Here is a 14,035-nt window from a genome sequence, read left to right as displayed (position 1 = left end):
GTGGATCCCACAGCACGTTATTATTATTAAGGAAAAGATCAGAGGGAGGGGCAGAAAACTACGTAAGGGACTGCACAGAGATCATTCCGGGGTCCTGACCTGTCGTTTAGTACCCCAGCTCCCCCATGGAACACAGTAACCTGTCCAGGGAGCGGTCAGGGCTCACCCCTGTTTCTCAAAGAGTGGGCGTAGACCGAGCAGCTCCTGAGATGACGTTGGGTGATTCACCCTGTGCCAGCCCCTAAATAACATTAAATCACCCACTAAAAATAGTTCTTTCCTTTTAAATTCATTTTTAGACCTTTCGAATCAAAGAGAAATGATCAACTTGGTGCCCGTATGTTTCTAATGCCTCACTAACATCTGCTCACTTATTTTTTATTTTTATTTTTGGGACAGGGTCTCACACGTCACCCAGGCTGGAGTGCAGTGGTGCAGTCTTGGCTCACTGCAGCCTCAACCTCTTGGGCTCAAGCCATCCTCCCACATCAGCCTCCCAAGTAACTGGGACCACAGGCATGCACCGCCACGCACAGCTAAGTTTTTGTAGAGACAGAGTTTTACCACGTTGCCCTGGTTGATCTCAAACTCGGGGGCTCAAGCAATTGGCCCGCCTTCATCTCCCAAAGTGCTAGGATTACAGGCTTGAGCTACCCTGCCTAGCTCATTTCTTTTTTAAATAAAGAGAGTGGATCTTAGAATCAGGGTCCATCACAGGAATGCTATCACCCTAGAATTTAATAACATTGTTTTGTGAATGTATTTTATGTGTGAAGTTGGTCTTCCATTACAGGTAGTGATATAAAGTTTCCATCTTAAACATATTTTTTTTTTAGTTTAATCAGTGAGTCAGTGTAAAGGAAAATTAGTTACATAACAGTGGGTGGGATGTGTATATGGCAAAAATGGGGATAGTGGTCCATAAAATGACCAGGGCAGATGAAAACTGAACTGGGAAAATGGTCTGTTCTGTTTCAGCTCAGCTGGTCTGTGACTCAGTGCTTCAGAATATGAGAAATGCCATTGGGGTCAGCCTGAGAGTCTTCTGACTTTGAGTCAGCCATGGACCCCATGTTGAGGGATGGCTTCCCCAGCGCCTAGACTTCCCTCATTGTTGCTGTTACCTCACTGCACTGCAGTGGGCAATTTACTTGTCTGTCTCTCTCACCAGACATGGAATCACATAGCTATCTTGTTTGTTTAATATCTCTAGCACCCAGCATGGTACCTGGCACACAGAATCCTCAGTAATTACTTACTGAGTGTAACGAATGAATGAACAGGTGTCTTCCAGGTGTTTGCCCCTAATGCCCTGCATAGCTGCCCTGAATACGTTTATTCATTCACTGCAATGCTTACTAAGCAGCTACTATATGCAAGATGCCCTGCCCTTAATGGCTTTATTTCCAGTCAACAATCTAGTTATTGTGCAAAGCGATAGTCAAGATCATGTCAGTGGTGGGAGACCTGAGGTTAGCCTGCCCCTCACACTCAATATCTGGGGTGCCTTGGACCATTTACCTTCTTAAGAGTGTCCTCGTGTGTAAAGTGGTTTTATATTAGCTTGTAGGATGGTCCTGAGTCACTTCAGTGAATGCTATTGCATGAATGAGAGAGTCAGAGTAAGTGAATGAATGAAGGAATGAATGACAATGGTCCGGATCAGGTGGGACACAGCCTGGCTCCTCTCATGGCCAGGAAATCCAGGACAGGTACGAGAAATCCTAAGCCTTGAGCTTTGTTTAACCATGCAAAATCGGAGCAAACTGGTGAAAGAAGGGAAAGCTAGAAAAATTCTCTCCTTCAGTGGACCCTGAGGCTGTGGCTGGACCCGAGCAGGGGCCCTTGAGCAGGTGAGCCATGGAACAGACCAGCTGCTCCCTGGACTGCTGAACGTCCCGTTGCTGCGGGTACCCCTCCTCTCAGGGGATGTGGGCCATGTGATGTTGGCATGGTGACCAGTTAGCTAGTCCTCCCACCCCCGTCCTCTGCATCCTAAGATAACAAAGAGGCCCTGAGGAGTAGAATGGGCCCCTGACGGCTCCCCATACTCACGAATGGTAGGGAGAGCCAGGTCCAAGAATGGAGGGGCCTGGCGCTAAACTCTCGCCATGGGAACAATGGAGCCGTTGCCCTGGCAACCATGCAGGCCTCTCCCTGGGCCTCAAGGCTGAGTCTGGGAAGAGGTGTCCTAAGAAAGGGAGGTGGGAACAGAGGGGGGTGCGTCTGTTCTCAGAACTGTCTGCCCAGCACACAAGGGCGGCAGGAGACTCCATCTCCAGGGACGATCATCAGTTTCTGTTGGCCCATTCTCCAGAGCCACTGAGGGAGACCAGGGTGTGGAGACCTCATTGCAGCCTCCGTTGAGGATGCCCCTTCCTGCCTACCCCTCCTCCCAGGCCTCCTGAGGGCTAGTTCAGGGCCGGGGCTGTGAGATCAGAACACAGGGACTGATGGCAAGCATGACGGGTGTAACCTTGGGGTTGTCCCGGAAACTACAATATGTGTGGATGCAGGTGGGGCGTGTAGAACTGGGTGGGGGGTGGGGGTGGGGCAAGGCTGCATTCTCCAAGCTGAGAGCAGACCCTTGCCCTAAGAGGCCCCAGGGGTTTTGTTAAAGTGCCAGCTTCTGGAGCAAGGCAGTCCTGGCTTCAGCTCTGGATTCCATTACTCTGGCTGCATGACCCAGGGGATGTCATTTCATTCCTTGGGATCTCAGTTTCCTTGGCTGTAAAGCAGAAATAATACCAGTGACAGTATGGCGGTGTTGAATAAAGAGGACAGCCCCTGTCAACACAGTGGTGGGTGGGTCGCTCAGTGTGCATTCACTTCCCCTCCCCACTCTCCCCACACCTCTTGTTTCTCCCTCTGGGCACCCGTGGGTCGGAACCCTGGAGGGATCGCCCTGGCCCGGGTTTGTACACAAACTGCCCAGATACCCCATCCACACAAACTCACTCCTTTCTCCCTGCCAGCCTCCCCGTTGCTCCGTGACCTCCTGAGGAAGATGGCCTGTGAAAGTACCAGGCAGGACATGCCAGATCATAGTGCTGGAGTTTGTCTTTGAGAAGTGGTAGTTACCGGTACCCTTTGCCTGTCAGAATGTTCTCATTTTCCCTTTTGAACTTGAGTTGCTTTTGCCATAAACAAACAAAAAAAAAAAAAAAAGAAAGAAAGAAAAGAAAAGAGAAAGTGAAGAGGGGTTGCAGTACACCTTGAAAAAGGCCTGAGCACTCAGGGGCATAGGGGCTGACCACTCAGGGCCCCAACGGTGTCCTGGTCTTATGCCTGGATAGAAGCAGGGGGCTGGAGTAGAACCTGCCTCAGCTGGTGGCCACCTGAGCCCTGCACCCCCATGCCTTTCCCCCTCCACAGTCAGCACTGACCACCTTGGTCACGGAGCCCGCGTGGGTGTTAGGGAGATTAAGACAGGGGACACCATCACAGCCAGACTCCTGGTCCTTTAGATCAAACGGGTCCCTCTTGTGGCTGCTCTCAGAGCAGACAGGCTGGCCGAGAGGGGCACAGGGTGCCTGGAGGGAGAGGCACCAAGGACTCTGAAGCTGCCAAAAGGAAAGCTTCTTCATGGCCTGACCCCCTGAGTTGAATTGGAACTGAAAGCCCCTTTCTGGCTTCTTCCCAAGCAAGAACCTTGTTGAGGTTGAAATGCAGCCATTCTGAGAAGCCACGCTGCATACAGGCTGTGCTGCTGGGCTGAGAGGGGCCCCTGAGGAGGAGCTGGCCACAGGGATCTTGTCCACAAAGTAATCATCTCAGAGAGAAGATCATACACGTAGCTCACGTGCTATTTCTGGAGAATCAGTTAGGTCATAGCCCTGGGCTGGGCTCATTGTGAGGGTGTGTGGGCAGAAACTAAGGAAAACCATACTTGTTCTCAAGTGCCTTAAATCTAGTTTGTGTGCTCATTCCAAACAGAAATTCTTACCTCGGATTCTTGGATTGGCTTTCACAGGGTCCGTGGGCTCCCTCAAATTAGATGCAAAATGTGAGCTCATGAGCATTTTTCTGGAAAGAGGGTCAGTGCTTTCATCAGATTATCAAAGGATTCAGAAGAATAAGAACCACAGCTGAAGTAAATGAGATCACAATGTTCTCATTCAACGGCGCATGAGCCCTTGCAAAACAGTCACCTTGGGAGGGGGTAGACGTGCGCACAAAACATCATCTTTCCTTCCATCAGGGGCTCCTGCAGGCTGTCCCTAGGGACAGCTTTAAAGCTATGAAAGAATCTCAGACTGATTTCTTCCTGACCACATTTCATTTTTGCCCCCAGAGTGACCGAGCTTGATCACCCACCTTAGTCACCAGCTTTGGATCCAAATGACTATTGGCTGTTTCCAAAAATTCCATCCACCTTAACAAGGCAAAGATTTGTCACCCTCAAGAGTATCCAAACAAACATGATGATATTACTGTAGGATTTCCCAAAACTGCCTTAGGAACACAGAGTGGGAAAAGAGCATATCCACGTGTGTGGACTCCATGTAGTCTTTTGAGAATGACTAGAGCCCAATAGGTCAGTAGGAGAAAAGAACTGGGACCCTACACGCAACCTACCACAGGCTTGTTCCAAGTTTTGCCTTCAGTGGGCCGGATAAAGGGAACCTTTGCTTCGGGCTCTCCATTCACTGTACAATTCTTGAATGAATAGGAACCACAGCCAGGTCTAACTTCGCAAACGATGAATTGTAAACATAACAGATTAACCAGCAATACCCAGAAACTGAGATGAAGGGTCGAAAGAACATGTAGAGGATGTCAGAGAAAAGAGAGGTCACAGAGGCCAGGAACGTCCCATCGTTCATACAGCCTTCAAGAGATGTTTATTGATATCCACTTAGAACCGAAACAGGAGCTCCCAGTGGAATCGAAAGACAGACACACACATAACCAGCTATAGATCCATGGAGAATATGTTTTAACAGAGGAACGTGCAAGGCACTAAGTTCACTGAGGAAGTGACATTCCCAAAGTTCAGTCAATGTGGCACGAAATTCACCCCAAATTGACAAATCCTCCAAGAGTTGAGGAGTGAATGGAGAGCACAAAGCAAATGTTCTCTTTATGCGCCCCACTGAAGACAAAACTCGCAAGAAGACCGTGGTAGGTTGTGTGAATGGTCCCAGTTCTTTTCTCCTCCCTGTAGCCTTGTCTGTTGCCAGGTGACTTTGCACCCTGGGCGGGTTGGAATTCCCTGCTCCCCAGAAGTGGGCAAGCAGCAGACATCTGAGACAAGCAGGATCTTTAAAAGAAGCTCACGTGATTCGGCCTGTTCTCTAGCACTCCTGCCACTGCCGGAAGAAGACTCTTCTGGCGACTCAGGAGGCCAAGGCAGGAGGATCACTTGAGTCAGGAGTCTGGGCAACACAGCCATACCTGTTTCTAAAAAAAACTTAATTAATTAATTAAAAAAGAATATCGAGGGCTACTTCGCTGATCATAGGAAGAGAATGAGAGATATGCAGAACAGAGTTGTCCCAACCAAAGTGTCCCAGCCCAGCCCAGCCTGGAGAAGAACCTCCAAGCAGCCTCAAGATGCAGAAGTAATCCCAGTAAAATTAGCAGAACCCCTGTTAACCCAAAGAAAGGCAAGACATAATAATAAAAAAACTGTGGTTTTAAGTCACTGAGTTTTGGGGTAGTTTGTTACACAGTGAAAGCTAACTAATACAAAGGTCCCCTTATCAGAGTTTTCAGTAAATTTCCCACTGTCCAGTTATCTAAAAGACCAGGCACTTTGTGAATTTCATAAAATAGATTCTTTCATCCTTCAGTGACTATTACTGAGAATCCATATCTATTATGTTCGAGGTGCTATGGCAATCAAAATGGCCACAGAAGCTTGAAGTCCAGTTGAGGAGATGACATAGGATATAAATACCGAGAAGGTAGAATGTGATTAAAATGTCACAAAAGAGATCAGAAGAGGAACTAAGAGAGTTGGAGCAATTCCTTTCAAGAGAGGAGGTGATCAGGAAAGCTAGGATCTTAATAGGCAGTGGAGAAAAGAATGGATATTTCCCACAGGGGACTTTGAAAGCCAGGCCACGGAGATTGGGTCTTATTTCTTAAGCAGGTCATTCTCACTTGGCTGGCTAGACAGCTTCTTCCAGAAGCAGTATACTCCCAGGCAGGAGAGTCTCCTTCCAAAAGGACGTGAAATATAGATGACATCACAAGCCTCAGGGGAAAATGCTCCATCAGTTATTCATTCACCCCACAAACTTTTACTGAACCCTGTGCCAGGCTGTGGACTCAATGATGTCTAGAAGCCAACCCTGACCTTGGAGGTTCGGGGAGCTGAGAAAGAGGAATAGAAACACACAAGCACATTGTGGTAGCCTCGTGATGGGTGCTATAGCCTAGGTGAAAACAAGGCACTGTGGGAACCCACAGGAGAGAATGCTCCACTCTGCTTGGTGAGGTCAAAAAGGGCTTCCTAGAGAAGGTGACACAAAAGCTGAGGCTGTGAGTATTGGTGAATGGGGAAACATTTCCCAGGCAGACACAGGGAGGGACTGGGGGAAAAGATACTGGTATTTTCTAGATTTCCATCCTTGACCATGCTTCTTCTCACTCTATTCACTCTTATTCCACTATCTTCTCAGTCCTGTGGCTTCAAATGTCTTCTAGATGTGGATGACTCTTCAAGCTATGTCTCCTCAGAGGTTCAGAGTGACATCTGCCTCCCAGATTTCACTGCATGGGGGTCCCCCAGGACTTCAAATTCAGCCATCCAGAATGGAGGTCCTCATAGTTCACCACCAAACCTGAATCTTCCCTTGAAATTATTTTCTTGGTGAACGAGTCCATCTCCTGCCCAGTCAAGCCAGTGAGTCAAAAGTTCTCTCAGGGCCAGGTGCGGTGGCTCACACATGTAATCCCAGCACTTTGGGAGGCAGAGGTAGGTGGATTGCCTGAGGTCAGGAGTTCGAGATCAGCCTGGCCAACATGGTGAAACCCTGTCTCTATTAAAAATACAAAAATTAGCTGGGTGCGGTGGCTGGCACCTGCAATCCCAGCTACTCGGGAGACTGAGGCAGGAGAATTGCTTGAACCCAGCAGGTGGAGGTTGCAGTGAGCTGAGATCATGCTATTGCGCTCCAGCCTGGGAGACAAGATCAAAACTCCATCTCAAAAAAAAAAATGTTCTCTCAGTTCTTTCTCTTTTTCACTCTTTCTCTGTCTTTCTTTGATAGTAGTAACATACAGATAACATAAAATATACTCTCTTGATCATTTATCGGTGTACAATTCAGTGACATTAAGTGCATTTATACTGTTGAGCAACCAACCCCGCCGTCCATCTTGAGAGCCTTTTCGTCATCCCATACTGAAGCACCAATTAAACAATAACTCCCCATTTCTCTCTTTCCCCAGCCCCTGGTCATCTCTATTCTATCTTCTGCCTCTATTTCGAATATTCTAGGTACCTCGTATAAGAGGAATCACATGATATCTGTTCTTTAGTGTCTGGCTTATTTTACTCAGCATAATATCTTCAAGATTCATCCAGGTTGTAGCATGTCTCAGAATTTCATTCCTTTTCAAGGTTAAGTCATATTTTGTTGTTTGAATATACTGCGTCTGGACATGCAGGCTGTTTCCACTTTTTGGCTATGGTGAATAATGGTGCCATGTGCATGGTGTACAAATAGCTATTCAAACCCCTGCTTCTAATTCTTCTGGAAACACAATTCTAGAAGTGTAATTGCTGTATTGAATGGTAATTCTATGTTTAATTTTTTGAGGACTTGCTAAATTGTTTTCAATAATGACTGCACTATTCCTCCAGCCATGTACAGGGGTCCCAATTTTTCCATATTCTCACCCAACACCTATTGTTTTCTGTTGGGATTCTGTTGTTTTTATTTTATTTATTTATTTATGTTTGAGATGGAGTCTTGCTCTGCCACCTGGAGTGCAGTGGTGCAATCTTGGCTCACAGCAACCTCTGCCTCTTGGGTTCAATCAGTTCTCCTGTCTCAGCCTCCTGAGTAGCTGGGATTACAGCTACTGCCGCCATGCCTGGCTAATTTTTGTATTTTTAGTAGAGACAAGGTTTTGCTATGTTGGCCAGGCTGGTCTCAAACTCCTGACGTCAGGTGATCCACCTGCCTCAGTCTCCCAAAGTGCTAGGATTACACGTGTGAGCCCCCTTGCCCGGCCTGTTATTTTTATAATAGCCATTCTAATGGGTGTGAAGTGGTAACTCATTGTGGTTTTGATTAGCATTCCTCTGGTGGTGAGTTGATATTGAGCAGTATTTTCATGTGCTTATGGGCCATTTGTATGTTTTCTTAGAGAAATGTCTATTCGTGTTCTTTGACGATTTTTTAATTGGTCTGGTTTTTTGTTGTTGAGTTTCAGGAGTTCATTATATATTCTGGGTATCAATTTCTTATTAGATATGTGATTTGCAAATGTTTTCTCCCATTTTGTGGGTTGTCTTTTTACTCTGCTGGTAGTGTCCTTTGATGCATGAAAGTTTTTAATTTTGATGATGATTGTGTCTATTTTTTCTTTTTTTGCTGTCTATACCTCAGTTCTTAATAAAGCTCCATCCCCTTGTAGTTACCCACCTCAGTTTACAACCTTAGTCCAGCCTCGTGTTTCCACATCTCCAAGCTCAACCTTTAAAAAAAATCAATCAGCCACTCTCAAAGACAAATTTAACCATTTCACATCTTCATTTATTTATTTAGCACATTTACGTAGCACCAGGCACGCTACTAGGTGAGGAAGATGGGATTGTGAATAAGAAAGACAAGCTCCAGCCCTCAGGAAGTTTCTGTTCTAGTGATGGAGACAGCCAATTAGCACGGTTTTGAAGTATTTCCGATGGGCCAGGCACAGTGGCTCACACCTGTAATCCCAGCACTTCAGGAGGTAAAGGCGGGAGGATCACCTGAGGTCAGGAGTTTAAGACCAGCCTGGCCAACACGGTGAAACCCCATCTCTATTAAAAACACAAAAATTAACCAAGCATGGTGGTATGTGCTTGTAATCTCAGCTACTTGGGAAGCTGAGGCAGAAGAATAATTTGAACCTGGGAGGCGGAGGTAGCAGTGAGTTGAGATCGTGCCACTGCACTTCAGCCTGGGCAACAGAGGGAGACATTGTCTTAAAAAAAAAAAAAAAAGAAAGAAATTTTTCTGATGTGTCTTCCTTTTCAATAATTTGCCTCTCCCCACTCTCTTTTCTTCTGCAGTATTCCATCATTAAGGCTGAACCATGAAGCTGACATCCTAGGGAAGGAGAGAGAGAAACTGCCCAGAACCAAGAAGTTCATTGCGAACGGAAGGAGTGCTAAAAAGAGGGATCCTTCCAGACAGGAGGAGGAAATAGCACTTCAGGGAGAAGGAAGAGGCCAGGAGGCTGGACAAAGGCCTCTTTGCTAAAGGTGGTGGCAAAGCGCTCTGCTGTCACCAGCAGCAGCGGTCAGCTTCCTGGGGCAGCCAGACCCACCTTGCTGCAGATGGAACCAGTGAAGACTGAACGGTGGTGTTAAGAAACTCCCCTCTGGCCCCTTCTTCCCCTCCAGTCCCGCTCCCGACAAACTCAGATGTGCGCGCTTTATTCTTGTGTCCAGATGCCAGATGAAAAGAAAGATAAGAACAGGAGAATGGGGAAGAAAACTCTGAATAACTATTTTTCTTTTCTTTTCTTTTCTTTTTTCTTCTTTTTTTTTTTTTTGAGACAGAGTCTCACTCTGTCGCCAGGTGCCAGGCTGGAGTGCAGTGGCGCAATCTTGGCTCACTGCAACCTCCGCCTCCCGGGTTCAAGCAATTTTCCTGCCTCAGCCTCCCGAATAGCTGGGACTACAGGCACACACCACCACGCCCAGCTAATTTTTGTATTTTTAGTAGAGACGGGGTTTCACCATGTTGGCCAGGATGGTCTAGATCTCTTGACCTTGTGATCCGCCCACCTCAGCCTCCCAAAGTGCTGGGATTACAGGCTTGTGCCACCGTGCCCGGCCAACTATTTTTCCTAAAGCAACCACACTCTGAACCGAACAGTGAATGAGGTAATATTTAAATTGAGCTGAAAAGACATCTATGAAATTGAATCCAATATCCTGGCCTGGGAGAGAGTCAGAAGAGGACTCGGAGGACAAAGTTGAATTCAGTTACAGTTCAGTTATGGGAACCGAAACGTAATGACTTTTTACCTTCCCCACAGAAACAATTAAGATCATTATCGCTGGTGGCTAGTGCTATCTATAGCTAGGAGATAGATGGCTGCTGTGACAGACAGGACCGAGGAAGCCGATTTCAAGTCACATCACAGCCAGGGAGGGCCCCTTGGAGGAGGTGACCCTTGGCTGAGCCTCGCAGGATAAGAAGTAACCCAGAGGGGAGCCAAGGTGAGGGAGTTCTGGGGAGAGGAATTGGTGTTGGGAGATTGCACAGGAAATGACAGTGGCAATAGGATGCAGTGATCCAGGAGAGGGCATTAGAACCTTTGCAGTCTTCCAACATGATTAAACCCTGCACTGCTCCACATTTTTTAATGATTCCTCATTATGTTCTAAAATAAAGTTCAGATTCATCAGCTCCGAGCCCAGGGCCCTTCTCTCCTGGCTTCTTGGACCTCACACCACTGGGCCTCGTTCCCCATGGATCAGCACACTCCCCCACAAGCCCCTGCAGACACCTTGTTCTTCCCTCCTCTCTGCCTTTCATTCACCTGGGACGCTGGGCTCCCACTTCCCAACCTGCCTAATCCCCTCCCTTTCCTGTGTTTAAAGACTCAGCTCCTGCCATTTCCTCCAAGAAACTTCTTTGACCTCCCCAGGTTGAGGGGATCACCCCGTCCCTTGTGCCCCCACCATTCGTCCTGGGAGCAGCCTCCGTTCCCTCTGCTGTGCCTGTTTGCCTGTCTTTCTCCCCTGTGGACGGCCTGCTTCTTAGGGGCAGGGACTGAGTTGTATTCATTTTTGCACTCTCCATGTTTTTCTGGTAAGTGGTTTTATATATACTGACATTTCCACAGCCTTTTCTGGCTCCCAGTTCTCTCTCTTGAGCTTTAGACTCATACGTCTTCCTGCCTCCCAGATACATTCATGCAATTGGCTTTCAGCAGTGGTTCTGGGGCACAGGTGTGCATCACGGTCACCTGGAGGCTGTTCATGCTGCTGCTGCTGCAAGAGACAGTTTTGTGCACCTCTTTCCAAGTCCCCGTTTAGCGATGCATGTTTAGGGATGCCATATTGGTAGTTTGAAATCAGCCATGGTGGGATTGGCACCCCAGGAATTGGAAACCACCACCCATCAGGGCTTCTCCCTGTCCCTGGAGGGCCAGTTGCTAAGCATTTGGCAGGTTACTGCTAGCCGGAGGGCTAGACAGTTTATTAAAACCCAGATTCTGCCAGGTGTGATGGCTCATGCCTGTAGTCCCAGTACTTTGGGAGGCCGAGGGGGGTGGATCACAAGGTCAAGAGATCGAGACCATTCTGGCCAACTTGGTGAAACCCATCTCTACTGAAAATACAAAAATTAGCTGAGTGTGGTGGTGCGTGCCTGTAGTCCCAGCTACTCGGGAGTCTGAGGCAGGAGAATCTCTTGAACCCTGGAGACAGAGGTTGCAGTGAGCTGAGATCACACCACTGCACTCCAGCCTGGCGACAGAGTGAGACTCCCTCTCGACAAACAAAAAGCAAACAAAGAGAAAACAAAACTCAGATTCCTGGGCCCACCCACAGAGCTCCTGATTCGGCAGGGTTTGAGAATGAGCATTTCTAACAAGTTCCCAGTGATGCTGATGCTGTTGGTCTGGGCATCACTGTCTGAGAAGCATCGGCCTACAGGCACCTCAAAACTATGTCCAAACTTAAAGCCATCAACTTTCCCTCAAACCTACTCCTCCCACTGTGTTTTATGTTGCAGGGAACGGCAGCACCATCTACCCTCTTCTGAAGTCAGAAACAGGGGAATCCGCTCGAAGCCTTTGCCTCTCTGAGCCTCTGCGGCTCAGTGATTAGCAGGTCCCTGCAACTGTCCTGCAAGAACCCTCCTCTTATTCTTCATCTTCTGCCCAGCCCCGGTGCCTGGGCCCTACCTACTGGTGCTTTATCTTATCAGCAGTCCTGCACCAGCCTCCTAGGGGGACATGCAGCTTTCATCCTTGTCCCCATGGTCCCTTCTCTGCATCACTGCCAGGACGGTCTTCGTGGAGTATCAATCCAATCATGTTATACCCAGCCTGAACGATGTCAGCGGCTCCCCATTCATTTTCTTTAGGAGTGCTTCTGTCTGGAGCTCTTATTCCTTTCTCCATCATCAGCACTGGCTTAACTGTCCCCCTCTTAGAAAACTGTTCTGGTTTTTTTTTTTTCCCCCCGAGATGGAGTCTTGTTCTGTGGCCCAGGCTGGAGTGCAGTGACATGATCTCAGCTCACTGCAACCTCTGCATCCCAGGTTCAAATGGTTCTCCTGTCTCAGCTCCCCCTCCTTGAATAGCTGGGATTATAGGTAAACATCACCATGCCTGGCTACTTTTTGTACCATGTTGGCCAAGCTGGTCTTGAACTGCTGACCTCAAGTGATCCACCTGCCTTGGCTTCCCAAAGCGCTGGGATTACAGGTGTAACCACTGCACGTGGCCCTAGAAACCGTCCTTAGCCCTCTCCCCTTCCCAGGTTGTGCTGGAGTCTTTCCTGGGGTACAGCCATTTACCCCAGTCTCCGGATTGCCTCTTTCCCTGCCTGCCTTGTGCATTTCACTGCAAACTCATGAGGGAGGAACTGAGTTCATTAGTTATTTTTTCAAACCTTTTTTTTTTCTATGCTTACCACAATGTCTGGCACACAGCAGGCCCTTGTCTTAGCTCGAGTCACCCCAGAACAAGACTCTAAGAATTCAAGTGCAAGTCACTTATTTGGGAGGTAACCTGAAGAGACACCAGTGGGGGAAGTGGAGAAAGCCAGTGAAAGATGTCCTATCAGGCCCGCTGCCCCCGGGGACCAATAGAAACTCACTCTTGAGCCGGGTGCGGTGGCTCAAGCCTGTAATCCCAGCACTTTGGGAGGCCGAGGCGGGTGGATCACGAGGTCGAGAGATCGAGACCATCCTGGTCAACATGGTGAAACCCCGTCTCTACTAAAAACACAAAAAAATTAGCTGGGCATGGTGGCACGTGCCTGTAATCCCAGCTACTCAGGAGGCTGAAGCAGGAGAATTGCCTGAACCCGGGAGGCGGAGGTTGCAGTGAGCCGAGATCGCGCCATTGCACTCCAGCCTGGGTAACAAGAGTGAAACTCCGTCTCAAAAAAAAAAAAAAAAAAGAAACTCACTCTTGAGTTGGGAGGCCTCTGAGATCTTCATCAGAACCCAGGAAGATCCACCTCTGTGATCTTCCTCAGGGGGGCACCTGTCCACTGTTAAAGCAAACTAACTGTGGCCTGAGGACTCCTTACTTCTATAGTTGAGTCCTCGTGGACGAACATAGCTTAATAGGCAGACAAGATTGAAACCCTAACTTAGAGGTACGCACCTGTAACAGTAGCCGAATCTCAGCCAATCCCAGCAGCCATAGCTCAACCATTCATGGACTGTCGAGTGTTCAAACTGTGTGCGGATAAGGCAAATGCCGTAACCAATCCACCTGTTTTTGTACCTCACTTCTGATTTCTGTATATCACTTCTCTTTTTTTTGGTCTATAAATTTGTTCTCACCATGAGGCACCTCTGGAGTCTCTCTGAATCTGCTGTGATTCTGGGGCTGCCTGATTCATGAATCTTTCATCGCTCAAACTCCTTTAGATGTAATTTGGCTGAAGTTTTTGCTTTAACACCACCAACACCCATCTGTTGGTGAGACTGAGGGGTGCTTCTGAGGGCACCAACTCTCCAGGACTGCCCACCTGTGCAAAGGCCAAATGCATTCCCACAACCAGAACCAAGCCCAAAGTCCCTGTCTGCGTGGTCCCTGCGTCCTGGGCTCGTAGAAGTGGATGCCGAGGGATGTGGGCAGGCCGCGCCGGCTCTGGGACAGCTCTCTGCGTTTGATA

Source organism: Saimiri boliviensis, chromosome 6, assembly GCF_048565385.1.
Source record: "Saimiri boliviensis isolate mSaiBol1 chromosome 6, mSaiBol1.pri, whole genome shotgun sequence".
Lineage (NCBI taxonomy): Eukaryota > Metazoa > Chordata > Mammalia > Primates > Cebidae > Saimiri > Saimiri boliviensis.
The sequence above is the reverse complement of the archived record's forward strand: the minus strand, read 5'-3'. Positions refer to the sequence as shown.